Consider the following 6,000-nt stretch of genomic DNA (forward strand, 5'->3'; position numbering starts at 1 on the left):
TCCTTCTCTCCCCTCACACCTACAACTAGTTACCCAATCAGGTCTGGTCTATTGTTTCAACATTCACTCTCCCAGTATTTAACCACCTCTCTTGTTAAACTGCTTTTGTCTCCTCTTCCTGAACTCTGTTTGTTCTCCACCTTCCTGCTGTCTTATTTGTAAGTCTTTTGAATTTGCAATTAAAACTATTTTTTAACTATTATTTCCTGGTTTCCAGTTTGCATTTTGATTCCCTTCAGCCACACCCATTCAGACAATGACAAAAAGTGTTTCACAAATTGAGTTAAATTTCATATTTGAACTCACTTAAATGTTTTTTTTTAGATGTCTATGAATCAACAAACAATTGTAAAATGCAAATTATTGGTTATTATGAAAGACATTCAAGTAAGCTTATGAGATTTTCACAGCTGGAATTATATCAGAATCTCACTTTGGATATTTGCTTTTTAATGACTTCCACAAAATCAGAACTATCCATTTTAGTACAATGAACAATTGATTTCACAAAACCCTGCTGTTTCTATAAAGTCTCACTTTAATTTTATACTGTAAAAAGACTGAATTATCAGTTTTTGTGCCAAAAAATGAACAACACATCTGAAAAAGAAAATAGATTTAAATATGGAGTCACTTTTTTTCTTCACACCTTGATCTTTAATATTTCAGAGTTTTCCATTGTTTATCACTCAGAAATCTCTCTGTGTGAACTGGTTAAGGAAGCCATGTCACTTTGCTCTGACTTGCTTTGAGGTTTGTGTGTTGGTATTAAAAGCATGACTCAGCAGTTCAGATGACTGCAGCATTCAATACATTTTGATGCCCATCTCCTATCCTATCTCCTTTAATCGCCGTACCGCTGACTTCTGCACTCAAACCCTCTTATGTTAATGTGATTTCCGGTTTCAGCCGCCTTGATCTTAAACTATTTTATATTAGCTCTATTGATCATTGCATTGTTGCAAATAATCACAGATAACTGTTAACTGCAGGTGAAAAATGCAAGACATACGGACGGTCAGCAAAAAGTGAAGAATCCACAGAATAAGAAAGAGGAGAAAAGTGGAGAAATCAATAGAAGGTAAGCAGTTTTTATTCTCTTGGCAGAGATTCAAGAAAACTGTCACAATGTCTTTCAGCAGAAAAAAACAGCCACTAAAACTACTGAAAAGTTAGAAAAACTGGTAAGTTGCACTGATGATCTTGACTGGTTCTGCAGATACACTGAACAGAAACCTTATGAGTTCTACTCTTAAACTTAATATTTATTAAATGTATCTGTATTTATTTGCGGGTTCACGGACATTTCCAGGTGGTGACAGAGAGGAATGTGTCTTTCCAACGAGACAAGACTGACAGACTGTGAGACTGATGGGCGCTGAGTATACAGTGTTTCAAGTTTTTGTTTTGTCAGGGTGCAGCTGAATGACAGAATGGTGCCACTGATCAACAAATATTCTCAGAGAAAATACCAAGTCTCCAAAATTCTCAAAAAACAAAAACAAAAAACTAAACCTAATGGGGACAATTTTTATTTTTTGTGTGATTCCTCATTTAATTAGCTGAAACAAAATTGCTTTCATTTGAGAAATGTGACAATGATTCAAGAAATTAAAAAATTATTTGATATCTTTCATGGTTTGATTGTGGAATATCCCTGAAACAATTATAACTTTTAAAAACTTTTATATAATGTCCCTATTTTGTTTAAAGTAAAATTATTTGATTTAAACAAGTCCATACAGATAAATACCTTTTTTTTCAATCCAAAAAAGAAAATTGTCAGATCCAAGTATTAACAAATGTTCAATACCAAAATATAAAAGCTGCAGCAGAATTGAAATTCTGGATTATTGTTGATGGCAGTTTAGTTGAAGCATCCCTGACTGAATTCATACTTTGTTGATTATTGTCTGTAACAAAAACTAGAGTGGCTATATTTGTACAATTAGCTACAGGACTACAGAACTAACTGTGTGTTAGTTAGTTGTAGCTTCAGTGAAAGTCATTGAAGTGTAATCAGGGGCATCCCTAGCCTGTTTGACGCCCTGGGCAAACACCACAGATTTGGTTTTGGGCTCAGCTCAGTCGTATGTGTTGAGTCCATTTCTTTGTTGATCTGAATACCTGGACTCACCAGGATCTATGTTGAAACTATATTTGTTTTATTGGTATGTTAATTATCTGATAGTTGTAAAATCTGGTTGACTGTAAACATTTAAGCTGAACTATACTTTAAGTATGAGTTAACTATGTTTACATAAATATGACAAATGCAATGATCACGATCTCCTTGCTTCCCAGTTGCAACAGTAACAGAACCTTCATCAATTTATACTGAAACTCATCTAGCAACATTTAAAAGATCACGACTGTTTAAAAAAAAAATCATGTAGAGATGTGAATCGTTATACCACAGCCCAAAAAAAAATAAATAAATTGCTGGAAAACAAAACCAAGTATTTACACTGAAAACATGTCAAAGGGGTTATTTCTCTGTAAACTGAGGAACAGACTGTCCTCTCAGTACTGGCTCTAGTTTAGTTTTCTTGACAGAAAAGTGTTGGCATTTGTCTGAGCAAAACTACTGGCTGTCAGCCAGTTTGATCCTTCATTTAGTCTAACTTCTACTCCCTCACATTTACATGAAACCTTATCAAACCATGACTCAAACCCATTTCCCACAATTTCTGCTTATTAGTTATATTCAAGGAAATTGTTCAATCCCTCATTGTAAAAGAATCAGATGAAATGTCACAGGAATGATGGAAGTCAGAAATGTCAAATTGAAAATAACTGGATTAACCCGTACACACTGGATGAAATGATGTCAAATTAATCTGCAGTTTCACATGACATCATTCTGATCTAAGCCAAACCTGGAAGCAACATTAACATCACAATTATGTAAAGTGACCTCTGGGTGCAGATTTATTCACCCTCTGCAGTCATCGTGTACAGATTTGCCCTCTGATCATGAGAAATGATCAAATCTTCTTGCACACTTCAAACTGAAATAAGCTATGAGATATTACAGCCGTTTTTAGAAAAGTATGATCTCACACAAGCAGAAACACATCTTTTATTCCTCATCCACTTGGTCTGCTCTGCCACCAGTTTTTGTGTCATTTTTAACCTCATTCCTCCTGGTCAGAATGTTTAGTTTGCAGTCTACATTCAGAGTTTACATAAAAACAAAGCTGATTATCTTCATAGCCTCCCTAAACCCCAAACAAACGCAGATTGCTAGAATGATTGCAGAGCAATAAAATGGACAGAAATGTCAGATGCTTGGCGCTGCTTAGTGGGTTGCAAGGGAGTCTAACAAATATTGAACTGTTAGATCATAGGACCATAATTATAACCGCTATATTAAAATCAAAAACACGTTTTGTTCAAAATACAGAGCAACAGTAAATAGTTGCAAATAGTTCCAAAAAATGGAAAGAGCCTCTCTGTTAGCTTCCTAAATTCTGTTTTGAACTTTTCATCAAGTAGTTGATAAGAAGTCTACATAATTCCTAAAGAACATCTCTGAGCTCCTAAAAAGTTTTGCTTTGATCACAACAGGGGTTCACCTTTTAAAAAAAGATGGGAAGCTTATTTACTTTGCAGCTGAAGGGAAGTTAAATAAGAGGCTGTTGGGGACGACGAGCCTCAGGAGACATGTTGACAGCAGATGATAAATCTGGATGAACCCTCTGGAGGAAATGAGGGTGAAGAAAGAAAAGTTCCCTGAGAGGTTTGTGTGAGATGGAGGGAAGACGAGCTGATAACTAAAAGTCTGCACTGGCATTCACATATGCATTTGAACTGCACCAGAGTTCACTTCAACCCAACCAAGACCTAAAAACTGTAGTTTTTAGGCAAACTGGAGTTTGCTGTTTTCACATCAGTTTTATTTCCTATTCAAATCTCCCCAAATGAACCAGACTTTCTTTTAGACAATCAAATTAGTTTGATTACAGCAGATTACAGTTTAAATTATGATCAGTATAGTTAGAAATGTACTCACCTTGGCATGTTCCTGTTATCTGTGACAGGAACAATTTGCATAAATTATTAAATTAATTTAATCAAGAGATGACTTTTTTAAAGAGTTTCATTATATCTATTTATATTTTGATATTTTATATTTAATCAATCAAGTGGAAGAGAAAATGTCAGTCAGCACCATGTTTGTATGCAGACTGTTTATATTCAGAAGCGTAATGTGAATATGCTACAGTTTTTTTTCTAAAATACATTCTCTGGAAACAAAAGCCTTTTTTCCCTCATTTTCATTGGAAAGGAAATCTGATTGTGTTTCTGTTTGTGTGCCGAAATGGAAGATAAATTCCCCCTCTGGAAAATGAATTAGTTGGAAGAGTGTGTCTTGGTGAGAAATGGCTCTGTCATAAAATAAAGGCATGAGGAAGGTGATAATAAAGCAAAGTGATTGCAGAAGCATGGTTACGCGCAACAAATGCAACAGCAGCAAACAATAAGATTTTAAAAAATACCTCTGGTTATTTCCAAGAGGCACAGTTGTAAGGTTACAACTATTTTTTTTGTTTTTCTGCTTCATTTACATTTTTTTCTTAACCTACGGTTTATATTTGACATCTACCTATGTTCTAGCTGTCTGCTGCTGAATTAATGGCATTCAGACTGAGTGCAGGCACTTGAAGACAAGTCCTGCTCCTGCTGGGATCTTATCAGTGACCGTGATGGGGGGTAATCAGAAGACCTAATACATCAGACGGTTGACTGACCAGTCAAAATGGAAAGAGCCTCTCTGACTTGGCCACAAAGTCACAACACTCTGAAGAGCAACCATGTCCTTGAAATGAAGAATTAGACAAACGTGGAAAAAAAAAAAAGAAAAAGAAATCCTCTACACCATCTAGTAAAAATGGGTTTGGTTATCTGTGTGGTACCTCTGACTTCTTTTATTGTGAAGACAAGATTGGATTCTACATGTGGTCGTCGTCTCCTGAAAAATGTTTTTAGGCTTTTACCAACACCAAAATAACATTTATGTGAAAAAACAAAGTATAAAATAATAATTTAGAAAAAACAGTTACGCATCTTTTGATATACAACCAAGTTTACTTTGCATGACATTATTGTCCTGTAAATATTAGATTCTTATTCAAGATGGACAATAAAAGTATATGTGTTAATTAAATACCTTTTTTTCTTTACTCATTGTCAAACCAACAACAACAGAAGTGTTATTGTCTTCCTCCTAGATGCTGAACTTTGGGTTTTAATTGGTGTGAGCTTATTTTTTCTTTTTTGGTGGTAACGTTTTATGTTGGGAAGAAAGAAGCATTACCAAAAAAAAAAAAGACAAATGTTTAGATTTAAGGACTGCGTGTTCTAATAAAATAATATCAAGTGATGTAAATTTCAAACCTGTGAAATAATGCATTTTTATGTTTCTGCTGAAAAAGAAAAAAACGTCTCATTTGGAAAATGCTCCAAACAAATGTGCTGGAAGACAGGAGAGGAGGAAGATCCAGGAGAAGTATATTTTGTCACAAAGTCACAAACTGTAGGACAAAAACATGTACGGTGACCAAACCAGGTGATTTGTGCAGATTTTAACTGCTTCTCATTTTCTGAACTCGGCTGCCTCAGCGTCTGGAGAGTGAGTCGTCAAAAGGGCCTAATTAGCCAATTATAAGGGGACTCTGGACAACACACTGCCATGTTGTGCTTCAGCCAGCAGGAAAAATAAAATCTGTTTTCCAAGAATTTGAAAAAACTGTCCTCATAGATAAAATCCATGTTTAAAATGTGCATCTCCTACACTCACCTGCATTCACAGTTTTCAATAGCCTATATGGTCATGTGTTGTTTTATTTAAAGGATTTAATACTATTTAAGGTTGATCTGTTTAAAAAGCTTTTCTAAATTTGCAAAAAATGTACATAAGACACTTGGAATGAATTAATGATTGAACATCTCAGCTTCAGGATCAATTATACTCTGAAAAAGAAGATTCCATCTCCA

The sequence above is a fragment of the Poeciliopsis prolifica genome, unplaced genomic scaffold (assembly GCF_027474105.1).
Source record: "Poeciliopsis prolifica strain line A6 unplaced genomic scaffold, Auburn_PproV2 SCAFFOLD003, whole genome shotgun sequence".
Classification (NCBI taxonomy): domain Eukaryota; kingdom Metazoa; phylum Chordata; class Actinopteri; order Cyprinodontiformes; family Poeciliidae; genus Poeciliopsis; species Poeciliopsis prolifica.